The sequence below is a fragment of the Triturus cristatus genome, chromosome 11 (assembly GCF_964204655.1).
Source record: "Triturus cristatus chromosome 11, aTriCri1.1, whole genome shotgun sequence".
NCBI classification, from domain to species: Eukaryota; Metazoa; Chordata; class Amphibia; order Caudata; family Salamandridae; genus Triturus; species Triturus cristatus.
The window spans coordinates 476,845,136-476,861,437 of NC_140594.1; the positions used below are offsets into that span (position 1 = coordinate 476,845,136).

General features: G+C 45.5%; 1 long non-coding RNA gene across 1 annotated transcript in view; it reads right to left on the reverse strand.

Annotated features, from left to right (window-relative positions):
- LOC146784446 (uncharacterized) overlaps positions 1–14,820 on the reverse strand; it is a 69,842-nt gene extending 55,022 nt beyond the window's left edge. The window contains exon 1 of the long non-coding RNA XR_014970792.1: positions 14,250–14,820. This is a non-coding gene — a long non-coding RNA (uncharacterized LOC146784446). The remainder of the gene's footprint in view (positions 1–14,249) is intronic.
- Between the last annotated feature and the right edge of the window lie 1,482 nt (positions 14,821–16,302).

Below are 16,302 nucleotides of genomic sequence, written 5' to 3' on the forward strand. Positions count from 1 at the left end.
CTAGGCCCCCCTCCTGAGGCCGATTATGGTCCCGGGGACCCCATCCCTGGGGCTAGCCATTTGTTTTTTTTAAAAGGGAGGGGGCCAGCCCCGGGGCATGGCCACGTCTAATTTTATTTAAACTACATTTAAAGGAGGGGGCCACGCGGCCCCCCTCCTGATGTCATTTTCGGCCCCCGGGACCCCATCCCCCGGGGTTTGGCCATTTTATAATTTGTATTTTTATTTAAAGAATTTGGGGTTGCGCGGCCCCAATACCCAGGCCGATTTTGGCACAGGGGACCCCATCCAACTGGGTCTGGCCACTGCTATTTTGTTTTTAAACAAATTTTAAAGGAGGAGGGCCAAGTGGTCACCCTCCCAGGCCATTGTTGGCCCAGGGACCCCACCCCCGGGGCATGGCCATAATGTTGGGGACCTCAGGGGGAGACCCAATGCCCCTGCAGTCCCAGTCGGCTCCCCACCTCTTGAGGGAGCCGGCATTGCTTTTGGACAAGGGGAGCTGCTAACATCCAGCTTCCTTTGCCCAAAAGCAATTCTGCTCCGCTTCATGGAAGCAAGAGTAGTTTTCTGCTCTTGCTTCCATGAAGTGAAGCAGATGTTTTCACACAACAAACTGCAATTTCCCTGGGGTGGGCAGCCTGGGACATTGCTGGAGTCAGCCCTGGGTGGGGGGGGTGGTTCCAGGGACATGGAGGATTCCAGGAGGGGGGCCATGTGGCCCCCTCCCAACAGCATTAAAGTTCCAGGGATGTTGGTGGTCCCCAGGGCCAGGGGTCCGCTACTGACCCTTGTATTTTATTTTTTCAATGCCCCGGGGAGGTGGTGGTCCCTGAGGCAGTGTGGGGAAGCCCCCCACCACTTCATTTCAATCATTGAAGCCCTGGGGAGGTGGCAGTCCCCAGGGCTTGGGGAGCCCGTGAGGCCCCCCACATTTATTAACTCAATACCCCAGGTAGGTGGTGGTCCCGGGCAGTGTGGGGGGGCAGCAGCCCCCACTCACTTTATTTAAGTTATTGAAGCCCCAGAGAGGTGGCAGTTCCCAGGGCTTTGGATCAGACGGATTTGGTAAACGCTCAGTCTCTTCTAGATTCCTTAAATCTAGCCCAGCTCACCCAATGGGTCAGTCACCCGACTCACTGCGGGGTCCATATCCTAGACCCCATCTGCTCCAACTTCCCCATCTGCATTGAGAATCCTCTTCCAGTCCCCTGGTCAGAACATTTTCTCTCCTGCTTCACGTGGACACTGGGAGGAGAGGTTGCGGAGCATCAGGCCAATTCTTGCCCCGCCGCTGCTAAAATTAATCCGACTGCCTTCAAGAATCTCCTAGAAATCTCAAAGATTGCTCTTCCTGCAGATTTGAGTGGGGCTTTGGCCTGCTTTATGGATTGGATTGAGCGGGCAGTGGTTACTCTCTCTCCCCCCTCATCCCGCCGTCGCGCTAGGAATTCTCCCTCTAAACCATGGTTCTCAGCCGAATTAAAAATGCTTAAGCAACATTGCAAAAAGCTTGAAAGTGGTTGGCACGTCGACTTTTGCTCTGTGGCTAAAAAGACCCTTAGAGAAGCCCAGACAGTGTACTACCTGGCCATTAGAAAGGCCAAAAGTCTCTATTACGCTGATCGCATCAAGTCCGCTAGTAACAACTCGAGTGAGATATTCTCTATTGTTCAGAGCTTCATGGCCCCCAAGGCTATGACTACTAAACTCCCTGTTTCTGCTGCCTGGTGCGAAAAGCTGTCAAACTACTTTATTGATAAGATACGGGCCATTCAGGAGACATTTGTTGGCCAGAGCCTGCATCTGGACGTGGCCCCCCTGGTGGCCCCTATGCTGCCTGCTTTTGCCTCTGTTGATCTGTCGGAGTCCCTGAAAATTCTGAAATCTATGAAATCGGGGTCCCCTGTGGATCCGTGTAGGGCCAGATTACTGGCCTCCATTGCCGAAGTGGTGAATAACGAGGTCAATACACTTATCAACCTCTCTCTTAAAGAGGCAGTTGTCCCTCTGGAGTGGAAACAGGCCCAAATCCTCCCATTTCTAAAAAAGCCTTCGCTTGACTCAGGGAACTATCGCCCTATTTCCTTGCTCCCCTGTCTCGCAAAAATTTGTGAAAAGGCTGTTAACAAACAGCTCACTGACTTTGTGGAGGGGTCCAGTCTTCTGCATCCAGCCCAATCAGGTTTCAGAGCTGCCTACAGCACTGAGTCCACCTTGCTTGAGGTCTCGGAAGCTATTCGCGATTGTCTGGACTCGGGCGGCAGTGCAGCCCTCATAATGCTGGATCTGTCGGCAGCGTTCGACACTGTCCCTCATGCTCTGCTCCTGGCCCGACTAGCGGACATTGGTATCACTGGATGAGCCTGGAAGTGGTTGGAATCCTTTCTTGTGGGACGGTCACAGCAGGTCTGGTTACCGCCGTTTTCGTCTCCCCCGCAGCCGGTTACCACAGGAGTTCCGCAGGGGTTCTCTTTGAGCCCCCTGCTGTTCATTATATATGTCACCCCTTTGGTCCATCTGGCGGAGGAACGAGGGGCCAAGATCATTGCATATGCCGACGAAACCCAGCCCTTGTTCACCTGGGGCAAATCGGGTTTCTCCACCGTAAGCGTGCAGGAGTGCCTGACAGCCGTTTTTCAATGGCTGTCGGCGGCCCAACTTAAATGTAACGAGGCAAAGACTGAAATCCTCCTCTATGGCAATTCTCCCCCTCGTTTTAGGGAATCACTCTGGCCATCTGATTTTCCCTTGCCCCTGTGTTCAGGCCTCTCAGTTAAAAATCTAGGGGTCTGGTTTGATGAGCAGCTGTCCTTTTCAACCCAGATTAAAAAACTGGCGGGGAGCTGTTTTGGGATGCTTAAGTCTCTCAAGAAATTTCTTCCACTGTTGCCAAGATCAGCGAAGGAAACAGTGGTTCGGGCTTTGCTCCTCTCCCGGGTTGACTATGCCAATGGGCTGTATCTGGGTCTTCCTGACTACATTTTTAAAAAGCTACAGGTGGTCCAGAACGCGGCAGCCCGGCTGGTGCTGAATATTCCAGGGAGGGTGAGTATGGAGCATCATCTGCGCACGCTACACTGGCTCCCGATGAGGAAGCGTGTTGAGTTTAAGGCCTTGGTCATAGCTCATCGCGTCCTATATGCTGGTGGTCCGCTCTATCTCAGAAAACGTTTTGCTTTCTATTTGCCTTCTAGGCATCTGAGATCGTCCTCTCAGCTGCTTGCAAAAATTCCTCGGGTACGCCTCCAAAGAATGGGGGGTAGATCACTTGCTGTCAGGGCTGCGATGGCCTGGAACTTGCTTCCCGTCTCTTTGCGCGCTATTAAAGACCTAAGTCAGTTTAAGAAACAGCTCAAAACTTTCCTGTTTTAATTTTCCCCCTTTCTGGAACCTTACAGGCTCGCGCCTGGACACTCCTAGGAGTAGCTGTGCGTGCTATAAAACTCAATAACATAACATTTGGGGTGCCCGTGAGGCCCCTACACACATATAATAAAGGAATACTCCGGGGAGGTGGCCGTCACCGGGGCAGTGTGGGGGTGCAGGAGCCCCCCATGCATTTTTAATAATAAGCCTCAGGGAGGTGGTGGTCCCCAGGGCTGCGAGGGAGCCACATACCCCGTACATTATTAACAAAGTCCTGGGGAGGTGGCGGTCCCCAGGGCAGTAGGGGCCCCTGCATAAGAAATAAACATTGCCCCCAGGACCAGGCCCACCCGGGGGCTTAAAGAAAACGAAGTGCAGGAGATTGCACTTCATTGTTTTTTCTTTATTTTCATCCGGATTCGCGGACCCTTGATGGATCATGCAGGAACTTTCCAGGCAGCAGCTGAAATGACTGGAAAACTAATTTTGAAAAATGTGTGAAGATTCGTCAACTGGGCAATTGTGTAGGTCCTCTGCTGTCCAATACCATAGAACTATGAGCATCGGATTGGCATGGCAATGGATATGGTTGTTACACATACCCCCACTCTTGAAATGTTTTTTCAGTTATTAGGAGTTACTAGAGTTACTAGAGTTACTAGAGGCATACTCTCATACTCAATCAATTTTGTCTGATTAAGGACCACCGCCCAAGCACTGTTAGACAGGTACTTCACCGTTCAAAGTAAGGAGTGGGAATTGGGACTGTTGTTTATTGTTTGAAGGCTAGTTAGTATCACTGATGAAAATCAATGCCAATGTCTTGCACTGATGCACCCTGTTATAGTACATACATCCACACCTTAATGCAAAACACAATTGGTTCCATCCAATCCCTTATGTGGAGCTTTAATGGTCTTCTGAAGAAGACTAAGAGAGGTGCCATTCTCAAGAAGGCTAAGCAACTTGGAGTTGAATGTGCTTCTACTCCAAGAACCACACTTGACAGTCAGTGATTGCAGGTGCCTCAAGAGATAAGGTTTTACTAAGGCATACCATGCAGGCTTCAGCAGACCCTTTCCAATCATGCTCCATTAAAGCTTCACAATTTAGGTGGCAGCCCTCACTCCCTCTGGAGCACCTGGTTGTTAACCTAAAGTCTCTTCATGGAAACACTTAGAGCAACATCAGCCCAATACTTGCAGCACAATACGGTTCAGTGGAGACATCAGGGACCCATTGGGAGCCTACAAATTGGTTGTAAGGGAAGGCATAATCTCTTAAATAGCATTTCAGAAATGAGAAAGGCTGCACACAAATCAGACCCTTGAGGGAGAGGTGGCAGACACTGAGCTTTTTTATTTACAGGCGACATCTCCGTCAACCTTTCATAAACTGAAAACAGCCACTCTAGTCCTGAAACATGCCCATCTTGATGAAGAAATGACAATTTGGGAGGCTTCCAAAAGTTGGCTTTATGAGCACAGCAACAAGACTGGGAAACGAATGCATTGGCTTAGTCACAGGCAGGATAAACCTAAACATATTGCTCATATAGAGTGTATAAATGGAGTACTCCTTCATACCCCGAAAGAAATAGCAGTGACATTTGCCCACCACTATACGTCCTTGTGCACTGACTCCTCCTCTGCAACAACAAACTCTAACCCATCAATATATCCAAAATTAACAGTTCATGACTCACGACAGAGCAGCTCACTGATCTAGACATGCATTTCACAAATGATAGCATAATGCAAGCTATCTCTTTACTTGCGACTGGTATATCTTTGGCTCCAACGGCTTTCCTATGGAGTTTTTCAAATGTCAAATGAACATAAATGGTCAAACTCTCATTTACCTTTACACCGAAGCCAGAGAAATTCTCTCTGTTCCCCATTAGTTGGAGGAGTCACATATTACGATTAAATTGAAAACCGGTAAACCTGTATGTGTCTGTTCATTCTACAGACCACTTTTGCTAATTACTGGCGAGGCCAAAATACCGGCCAAAATTCTGCCCATGAGACCGATCTTGGTTCCCACAGGCCAGAGTGGATGTATGCCACACAATTCCCTCAGACACAATATATGCATGGTTTACAATGCCATTGCGATGGCCACTCAACTACGATAACCTTTTGCCATATTTGCGATTGACTCAAAAAAGGTGTTTGATAGCCTATCTTGGCCTTGCTTATTTGCTCTCTGGAACACACCAGATTTGGACCTACATACCTTTCTTTTTTCAAGACACTATACAATAGACCATGGGTCTGACTTAAATTGGTGGAAATTCTACTCTTGCCTTTTCCACTGCAGAGGGGCATGAGACAGTACTGTCCTCTGTCACCCCTGCTCTCCGCTCTGCCGGTGGAGCCTCTGCTGTGCCTTCTTACAACTGATGACCAGGGATTTCAGTGCTGAGACACATATGAGGACAGGGTCTCCCTTGACTCATTTTACCTCCTGATATACATAGGGGAACTAAATATATCAGGGCCTATAATTATGGAGATGTGGACTTCTTTGGGGGCTTCTCAGATGTAAAGGTTAACAGGAGTAAGGCGAGACTGTTCCCAATAGGACAAACAGAACAGACCTTAGTATGGGCTGACATGGTGGGCTTGACTTTCACAAGTACTGCATTTTGCTAACTAGGGATAGATATCACTGACAGAAGTGCAAGCATGCAGACAGATAAGACAACACCCCTACTCACTGCTATCCGAAAAGATACACAACACTGGTCCATTCTACTCGTGGTAGGGTGGGTGGCTCTAATCAAGATGATTGTCTTCCCCAAAATCTTGTATCAGCTGCAGAATCTCCCATTTTATCTCCCAGAGAAGATTAAAGCCTTTTTTAATAAAAATTAATGACTCACTTTATTGATTTATTTATTTATAGCCCACACAGGGTGGTGTTTGCAAAGTGCTGCAAGTCAACGTAAGATGGTGTCCTAGCGAGGGTAGAGGTAGCTTCCTACTACATATTTTGGTTCTGAACAACTAAATCTAGAATTCACTGGACAACCTAGCCTACAGACAGGAGAGTTGGGTACTGGGAGATAGGTCCCCACTACATTACACATACAGTGGCAAAATGCCTTAAAACATACCCCCCATCGACAACCATCTTGAGGCTATGGTGGACTTTCCTTAAACTTCTTGGGTGGGAAGCAAAATTTATGGGGGAGACGCTCCTATGGCATTGTAGCCGGCGGCTCCAGGTCACCGCCTTGGAGGGAATTCAGTAGCTTGGACTAACTGGGAATCTCCTCTTTGGGTCATGTAGTCCGTACTGCAGTGGAGAGGTCCTTCGAGGAACTCTAGGCCAAATCTACACTTCAGAGGTCCCAGTTCTTCTGATATCAACAGCTCAGGTATGCAGTCAACCCCTATCTCTCCAACATTGTAGACCTCTCAGATAACAACCCACTAGGAGCCAAACTGACCATGTCCTATCTGCCTGACTGTGACCAAGTCTCCACTATATACAAAACGTAAGTTATAAACCCTCCAGACTCCTTTCCTGACCTAAAGAGTAAATGGGGGCAGGACCTTGGTCCACATGATGACTTTGTAGGGACAATGGCACATATGGTTCCTCAAGAGACTGCAATCCCTGCATGGTTTGGACTCATTCAATTTAAGTGCCTACATCGCACTTACCTGACCCACCACCATCGTTGGTGCATGAAAAGAAGCTCAACTCTGAACTATTGCTGGTGTGTAGCAGAGGTAAGAGACTTTCTTCACACTAAATGGAGCTGTAATGTGTTCCCCCTGCATCACTTGGAGTACTCTGTCAGAGAGGTGGTTGGTGCCGCAATGGGAAGGTCACTTGATATGACTCACAAAACGACCTTAATGGGGATTAGTGGAAGATGAAGGTTACAAACATGCAGAGATGATGCTACATGGATTGGGGTTTCCACCATCACCAAACAATATATTGCCCAACACTAGTGACAGACAGACCCTCCCACAGGTTTTGGGTGGAAAGCATGCCTGGACTTGTGTTGCATCCACGAGAAGCCAATCTGCGAGACATGTGGTTGCCCACAAAATCACTCCAGAGTATGGGGCTGATGAATAAGATACAGAGAAGGCCTATACATGATATAATGCCTGATGCTTCGTGTATCTATTTTGGGCAGCAAAGATATTCATATATTCCTTAATGGGATGGATGCATATATCAATTTTAATGTGGCATTGCATAATTTTCTTTTCATTCCATCTGAGACAATGTTGTGTTTGAATTGTTAAAACAGATTATGTTTATTGTTGAAAAACATTTAAAATTGTAGAGTGTCACAGCTCTGGAGTTGGAGGGTTTCTACTGAAATCTTTAGTGTTTTGGCCAGACAGTAAGGGTGGTCAGAGTGTACAAGTTTGTGTAGTAATAATTAATGTTTTTATGAGGATCTACCAAAAATATGGAGCCAGCTCAAAGACAGCACAATAAAAGTGATGTGGTCAAAACATTCAGCCCCAGAACAAAGGCATGCAGCTGTAAGCAATGAGGCCACAAGAGGCGCAATGTGTATTTTTAGAATGCCTGTAGAGGTGGCGTTTCAATAGTCAATTCTGGAAAACACCAAGACGTGGACTACATCTCTAATGCCCTTTCAGGTACAAATTATTTGACTCCCTAACTAATCTGAGTTGCTGGTTTGTATTTGGTGAGATTGTGTTGGACATGGCCTTTGTTAGGGAATTTCCCTAAAACATTTTGCTTATTCTCCTGCTGGTGTTTGCTGATTCTGTTTTCATGACGTTAGGACTCTGGGCGTTTTCCCACTGTAATGCAATGTGAAAGCGTTCGCACCCTTCCCACCCATGCTAGGAAGTGATGCTTACTTGATTGGTTTAGGTGTTGTACATGTGCGTGCCCTGTTAAAAGGTACACCATATACCCTGCACTGGCGAATGGTGGGGCTCAGCACTGATTGTGCCACCAACCAGAACAACATTTCAAATATGTATCAAGCCTTCCAATGCAGGCCTGTGGGTGCGCAGTTGTGTCTATGATCAGGTTTGGATTTTTAACTCATTAGTCAACCCTGAGTGGGCCTTCCACTACCACTAGAGCACCCCTAGCATAAGCCCAGAAGGGTGGAGCAAGTGGTAGGTGAAAGACAGGGCAGGTAAACATGGGTGTTCTCTGCCAGGTGGGTTTTCCCTACCAAGGAGGTCGGCTCTTGCCATGGGACAACACCGTGATTTTGCTGATTCTCTTTTTGTGGCCTTGGGGCTTTGGGACTTTTCCACTGTAGGTGCAGTCTAAAAGTGTGCGTGCCCTTTCTATACACATTAAAAAATGGTGCTTACCTGATGTTTTTAAATATGTCTTTAGCCTGCAATTGCAGGCATCTGTATGCACACTTACACGCACGTTGTAATTAAAACCTGTCTCAAGCCTGCCATTGCAGGCCCTCATGGGCACAATTGCACTTATGTTCAGTTTGGCCTTTTCAAACCACTGTCCAATCCTGAGGGGACCTTTCACCACAACTAGGACATCCCTGGAGTAAGGCTTAAGGGGTGATGCAAGTGGTAGGTGTAAGGAGGGCAGGTACACATGTGTGTTACCCTTCCCAGCTAGTGAAGAATACCCATATGTGTTTTCACCACCTATGAGGTTTGCTCTTCCCGTGGGCTAACTTGGGGGGATGGTTGAAATTACGTCAAGCTGGAATAGTGGCTTAAAGTGAAGCAGCCTCATAATGTTTCCTATCATTGGATTCACAGTGACAAACCCTTTTCTGTGGTAAATAGGGATTTGTCTTTGATAGCTTAGAAATGCCACTTCTAGAAAGTACAAAAAGAACAATTGATGGGCAGAAATCTGAACAATGTCAAACATTCACCCCAGTACAGAGATCTCGGCCTAAATCCATTGTTTTATTGCTTCCCATGCCATTCCAGTTTAATACCAGGCATTTATAAATCAGTCTTGACCCTGCTCCCCATGGGAACAGTCCAGACTGAAATTCCAGGCCAGGTCCTCCCCTGGACCAGAAACAAGCATTCTGAGACTGGTTTCGGGGTATTACCCCTCATTAGCTATGCTGGCATGCAACTGGAACAACGAACCTCTCCTATTTGAGGGCCTAGATGGAGAGGTTTGACACTTGGCCTCTGGAAAGCCACATCATGGCCCCACTAAAGATTAAGATCTGCATTCCACAGCCCCATGGCAGACAGGACTGCATTTTGGGAGAGACATGTATGGTTTAAAGGGAAACCCTCTGAGCCATCCCCAACTTCAAGGGCACACTACAGTATAACTACTGGTGCCATACTTTAGCAGAGTAGGGACATGGGTCCGGAGACCATTGAACTGCGTTGTGCACACTGCCAGAGGAATCTGTTGTGCACAAGGAGGATTACTGCCATTGGAAGGGACCGTGCACCCTTCCTGAATAGTGACTGGCCTGGGCTGAGTGCCCACTGCTGTGTGGCACCCCAAAGTGTGCTCTCAAAGGGCTTGTTGGCTTGCCCCTGTTCTCTTGTGGAGGTCTTAGGGACATCAAAGACGACGCTTGAGGGACCCACACCATCTACTTGTGACACCTGGAGAGCAGTATCCTCTTAAGTGCCCACATCATCTACTGGATCCCAACTGGTAGCATGGCATGCATGAACACGGAACTAAGTGTTGTGCCTGGAGACTGGATTGCCTTGTGTGGAGCCCCAAAAGTACTGCCCACATCAAAGGAGTGTGGCCGCTGCATCGTGGGGCTTCAACATGCATAAGAATCTTGTTGATGGTGAGTGGATTCATCAGTTGGGGGACCCCATCTGATCCTCTTCATTGATCGTGAGACACGCGGACTGCATGCTCATTGTTTGCAGTGTCCGATTCACAAGTTGTGACCCTCCGAGGTGAGGGTGTAGCTGTAGTAATGCCTCATTCGACCTTGTGCGGCACTGCTGAACTTGCGCCTGTGCGAGACTAGGATTGTCTGTTGCGACCCATATCAATACACACCAGACATTGGGCCTCATTTCTAGGGAGGTACAGAATTTGCAATTCATCATTGTGTGTGGCCGGAATTGTCAGGTGAGACTCTTAGCGATGGGCACCAGATGTTGTGCCTCATTTCAAGGAAGGTACAGAATTTGAAACTCTTCATTGTGTGTGACCGGAATTGTCTGGTGGGACTCAGATCAATGCGCACCAGACATTGTGCCTCATTTCCAGGGAGTTGCTGAAAAGCGTATTTGTGTTCTGTGGTGCCTGGATTGCCTAGGTGCTACTTTGATCGATGTGTGTCTTCTGAGAGGCTGCATACAAGCTCTCCTGCTTTGTCCCCATTCATCAATTGTTCCTTCTGTGTCCTAGGCGCAGTGGATCAACTGCCCTCTCCTCACGTGGCCTCACAGACAGGAAGTATTGCCCAGATCGAGCTTGGGTGGTGAGAGCAATTGAATGGGCTAAAGAACGCTTCTGAGAGCGATCAGAAGTGGGTCATGAGACGACCCCTCTGCTTCGTAGAACAGGTCTTGTGCTGGATGGCACATTGTGATTGAACGACTATCAACCTCAGCCTGCTTCTGCTCCGCATACCGAGAGTGAACTCCCAAGTAGTAGCCAAACCCCCATTTGTTGACTGCAACCTAAGTAGCCCAGTTGCCTAACCCCACCTTCTTCCCTGGAATCCTGACTAAGTATACCTCCGGTTCTGATTGGCCTAGAATCAGGGGGTACGTTTTTCTTTATCTATAGCCCGTGGGTGTAGGGTAGTCAGGGTTAGCTGAATGGTGGAGGAGGGCTTGGGCAACGGAGACTGCATGTGTGTCGCATTACTGTGCTCTGTGCGTGTGTGTGTGGTTCATACAGACCTGCCTGATATCCGTGGCAACCCGTTTCGGCACTGACTGAGTCTGTTGGAGTGACTGTTGTTTATTAATTACACCGAACTGCGGTGTTGCTTTACACGTTGATTTCTTACCAAAAGAATACTACGTTTGACATTGGTTATTACCCGTGCAACCTTGGCCATCAGTGATGATTAAAAGTGTTGCAATTTTCTGTGTGTACACATTTCTGATATCGTTGTGATCTGGGGTGCACCCTATGACTGTGTAGTATGGCATTATAATAATTGCTTGGGTGGGCCTAGTTCTGATAATGTTTTGCACCGCATAGGGGGGCTGGGGTGTAAAGTAGGATCTTTCCCAAGTGTGCATATTACTGATGTCATTTTAACATGGTTGGGCCCAGTACTGCTAGTGATATTTCCAAATGTGATTTATGCCCAGAATTCATGATGTTCATGTTGTGTTAATTATTGTGTGTGTTGAATACAAACTTTATTTACACACACCACGTGTGAGGTCTCTTTTGTGATGCTCAGTGTATATATTGTGTGAGAGTGCTGTGCCAATGCTTTACACATTGCCTCTGTTATAAGCCTGATGGCTCAGTGCCAAGCTACCCAAGGGTAAGTGCAGGTTATACAGTGAGAGTAATGACCCACCCCTGATGGTAGTGGTAGGTTCTGCCTGGCTAGGGCCTCGCCTCAGACAACTAGAACATGCCAGTTCCAACACATGGTATGTATGTGTGTGTGATGGAGAAGTCGTCAAGAATGAATCTTAGAGGTTTCCGGTTTTCGACAATGGTTGTGGGGAAACTTGAGACACTGAAGGAGAAAAGTCAGTTTTGGAAAGAGATAGACTACATTCCCAGTGAAATGAGTAGGAGCAGAATTTTAAGAGAACCGAATCTTAGATGGTGAACTGTCAGTTAGGACTGTATCGCATTCAGAATTGAAGACAGGAAGGAAAAGAAAGCAGGTTAATAGGGCTTCAGATAGAGCTGGAAAGCATCTGTGTATTCATGATAAGATTCACCAGAGACTATGATAATGTCATAAGCAGTTCAGTGTTGAGGTTAAAAAGTGTGAGTACTCGAACAGAGCCATGAGGAGCTCCTGATGGAGTTGAAATAGGTTATAACTAGTTCTGAAACTCGATTGGAAGTCATGAAGAAGATTATTATCGACAATGAACTCGTTGAGTTGTAGTTCACAAAACTTTCAAGGGTTTTGGAAAGGAAGAGTAGAGTGAGAAACGGAAGAAGTTAACAAGATCCTCTGGGGCATGCACCTGTGTTTTTAGGCAGAGGGGCACTTGTCCCACTCTTAGGCTGTAAGCAAACTTTCCTTCAAAGACTGACAGGTTGATCGGTTTACTCCATTGTGGCACAAGATGAGGAGGTTCTGTTTAGCTACATTATTTAGTCTGTTTAGCTGATTTGAAGGTTTGAGTTTAGATATAACAACTATTTCTTCCTAAGAAATCTCAGTGAAAAGAGATAAGTTATTGAGAGATTTATGTCATGGGGTGGTTTGAAAGGGGTTGGGATGAGGTGAGAAGGCACTGCTATTGACTTAACATTAGATTGAAGAAATGGGCAAAGTCTTCACATTTCTTATCTGGTTAAGCCATGCTAAGCTCAGGCAAGGGATTTGTGGCTGGCCTACATATCTCAAAGAGCTTATTACGCCTTTGTTTAGTCGCATCCATTTTTAATTTAATGGCTGTGGGTTTGGCTTCAAAGGTTTTGTATGATCATCTAGCAAAACAGAGGAAATCATGGTTGTTCTAGAGGAATTTTGCATCAAAGTGGGTTTAGTGAATCTGAGATGTTTACTTCTCATTCAGCTCCTTGATTTACCCCAAGGCAGACCTCTTAGCCTTGGATCTTGTCCTCTTTAGGTGAAGCAAAGTCATTCACAGTCTCAGTTATTTTCGTGTAAAGGTTGTTAGTAGCTTTATTAACATCCTGGTTTTCAGTGGGACAAGAGAGGCTAAATGCAAATCAAGCAAGTAACTACATTTGTTACGTCGCTAAGAACATATTTTACATTTCCCAGTACTTTACCATGCAGCGAACTCTGCCCCTGCCTGGGGAGTCTCCCAATGGTAAAGCATAGTGAACATTTAAAAAATGTATTTAACTAAAAAGAAATGTCAAACATATTTATAGATTAGTATTGTAAATTATTTTGTTTTATTTATTTCAAAAGAAGAACAAAATAACAAAATGCAACAAGACTATTAACTTAATTTTGAAATAAATCTTTAATTAATGGAAATATAATAAATAAATGTAAAATTATTTTTTAGGAGTTTTAATTAAAACATATATTCCTGCCCATAGAAAGAAATGTTGTATTATGCATGAATAATTATTAAAAGAAATGCATAAAACAATTACAATTGATCTAGTTATATTTCAACAAAAAATTGTTACATTAAATTTTAAATTCAAAATAGGATATAAAACTATTTTATAAGTAAATAATAAATATGTATTATTTAACATCAATATTATGTTTATTTGTTTAACGATTCAAAATATTCGATTTAACCTCAGATTATTTCCTGTGATGCTTAACTTTTATTCCTCACTTTAGACCCAATGGAAGTGCTCCTAGAAAAGAAGGAGCCCTTTCTGTGGTTGAGTTTGTTGGTTTATTAGCGCTACAACTCCCGTTCAATGGACAACGTGCTCACTATATATCACCATACACTATTATGCCATATGTATATGAATTGGCACTATAATCAGAAATATGTGCATCAAAATGCACAGCAGGGAACCGTTTTTACAAAAATGGATGAGAGCACCTCAACCAACACAACTGCTTAAGTTTTTTGCTAACTTGTTACACTCATTATTCACTGACAACAGGATTTTAAGGAGATTCATGATTTTATTGAGATAAGGCCAGTAACCAGCATCCCGACGTACAAAATTGTTCCGACGTAATTGCTTAATTTAGCACTGAAAGCACACAGAGGCAACCTGTTTATTTTGCATTCATCAAAAAAGCATGCAAATAACTGGTCACTCACGTTTTAGGCCAATCCAATATACAGCAGCGATTGACTTTGTGTCTCAGTTCCCATCGGCATCCAAACGCTCCCGTACTCACCTGCCTCCCTGCATTGAGTCTGTTCCCCGTAACTCTTGTTAGGTGTGTCTTCCTCTTAATGTCCCCGCCCCCTTTTGTCCTTGGTCAGACGGAGGCAACAAGGTCAGGAGCTTGACGTATGTAAATGTTCCGCCTTATTCCTCGAAGCCCCAGCGACGAAAGCAATCAGGTGCCTGACTTGAAGTAGCCTGCTGTTATGTCTGAGTGCCTCTGAGCCAGAACCATAATAAAAGACACACTTCACAGCGCCATTTTGCAATCGATCAGGGGTCAGTCCATTTTCTAAGCAGGGTCAATGCATTTCTTTTGAGTGGTCTGCAGAGAATGCGAAATTGGAAGTTGACGTTGGTAGCGCTTTTCACAACACTCTTTGGCCTCTGCCCCTTATTCCCCCAAGTGCCATGGGGTAAACTCCGCGCGCTGCCCTCCGGGTCCTCCAGTAGAAGGCCTAAATGTGTGTTCTCGTGCACTCTTTAGGAGTAATGCCAACAGCCCGTCCTGTCATCTGATCTGATTGGGTAAGCGTATAGTGCTCAAGAGTCGAAAACAACCAATCACTACGGCGAATCGGAGATGGAAAGAAATTGAATTACGATACGGTAGCTTGGAAGTTGTTACACCAGGGGCTAAGAACCACGTGTAAGTGTAAACTGCTACTCATGGCTTTAAATCATTGTACGTCTTTTCATTCTGAAGTGGATAAAAGCCGTGCTTTTGATAGGTAGTACGCGTTATTACCAGCACTTTCACAACACGAGATGCTGACTAACTGCATACAAGTATCATATGATATAAACATCTTTAAAGATTATGGGGCATATGTATCAAACGATTTTGTATTCGCAAACGCTGCGAATCGCAAAAAATCAGCGTTTGCGAATACAAAATCGCAAAATGAGATGTATGAGGCATTTCAGCCTCGCATTCTTAAGGAATCGCTAATTTTGCGATTTGTTAAGTTTGCGTAAGCATTTAAGAAATCGCAAATTGTGATTTCTTAAATGCTATGTAACACACACCCAAGTTGTGCGATTTCTCCTTAAGAAATCGCAAATTACCACCAAATTCAAGTTGGTGTTAATTTGCGATTTCTTAGAAAAATGCACTTTTTTGCATTTTTCAAAGTGCCATGTGGCGCATATACATGCCCTTAGGGCATGTATGTGCGCCATATGCGCACACATACTGATTTCAGGGGTGCATCAGGGTGTCATCATGACACCCTTGCACCTTTGAAAATATTCTTAATTTGCAATTAGCAAATAGCGATTCGCAAATTGAGAAGTACTTCCCATTCATTGCTATGGGCCTCATGGCCCATAGGAATGAATGGGAAGGTATTCCTTACTTGAGATTTCGCAATTTGCTAATCGCAATTAAGGAATTTTAAGAATTCGCTAAATTTGTGCAAATTTTTATATACATCCCGTTTTGCAATTCTCAAATAGCGATTCTCAAAAAATCGCTATTTGAGAATCGCAAATGGAGATGTTGATACATATGCCCCCTGGTCATTTGCCCTCTTGCATGACTGTTCTCAAAAGTCTCACAGATAGTGACTCCCCAATGTGACCCAAGGACAATCTGGAACATACAGACTTTAAATTCACATTTCCAGTACCTTGTTGTTTCAAGATGAACTCCGGCTTCCAAACTTCCAGGCGTGTGGATCAAATATTCGTATCAGTATATTATGAGGCGCTTTGCAAAACATCTGTAAAAGGTTACTTCTGAAGACGATATTAACATAATAGTGGTAGGTTTATAGTTTAACCCCTTCGCTGCCAGGCCTTTTCCCCTCCTGTGCCACGCCCTTTTTTGGCTATTTGGGGTAGTGCGCGCTTAGACCCCTGTAACTTTTTGACCACATAAGGTATCCACGCCATATTTGCGTCCTTTTCTTACAACATCACGGGGATTCTAAAGGTACTCAGGGTTTGTGGATTCTCCCAGAGGGGTCACAGAAATTAGCC